The 480-nt window shown below is 49.4% G+C and overlaps 1 non-coding gene across 1 annotated transcript; it reads left to right on the top strand.

The window, feature by feature from the left end:
* Positions 1 to 182: 182 nt before the first annotated feature.
* On the top strand, positions 183 to 255 carry TRNAF-GAA. Its single transcript has one exon. It is a non-coding gene; the product is annotated as a tRNA-Phe (tRNA).
* The last annotated feature ends 225 nt before the right edge of the window (positions 256 to 480 follow it).

Here is a 480-nt window from a genome sequence, read left to right as displayed (position 1 = left end):
CCTCTCTCCAGGGGATCTTCCCGACCTGGGAATCAAACCCAGGTCTCCCGCATTGTAGGCATATTCTTTACTGTCTGAGTCACCAGGCATCGCAATTGTTCGTTTACAATTAAACACCAGCGACTACTCTGAGAAACTGTTTAAGATACGTTGAGGGGTGGAGGAGACGCGTTCATCAAGGAGCCGGAATAGCTCAGTTGGGAGAGAGTTAGATTGAAGATCTAAAGCTCCCTGGTTCGATCCAGGGTTCTGGCAGAGCCATTGTTTTCATCTACATCCAAGGAAAGGCGCACTTCTTCCAACTTCCCGCTCTGAGCTCTCTCAAAGAGCAAGTGTTTTAGCTTACATCCATGAGGAGTCCTAATTCCAGTGAAAGAAAGTGTTAGTCGCTCAGTCGTGTCTGACTCTGATCCCATGGACCATAGTCCGCCAGGCTCCCTCTGCCCATGGAATTCTCCAGGCAAGAATACTGGAGTGGGT

This window comes from Bison bison, unplaced genomic scaffold, assembly GCF_000754665.1.
Source record: "Bison bison bison isolate TAMUID 2011002044 unplaced genomic scaffold, Bison_UMD1.0 scf7180017857808, whole genome shotgun sequence".
Lineage (NCBI taxonomy): Eukaryota > Metazoa > Chordata > Mammalia > Artiodactyla > Bovidae > Bison > Bison bison.
Note: the sequence above shows the minus strand (reverse complement) of the source record. Positions and strands in the feature narration are given on the sequence as shown.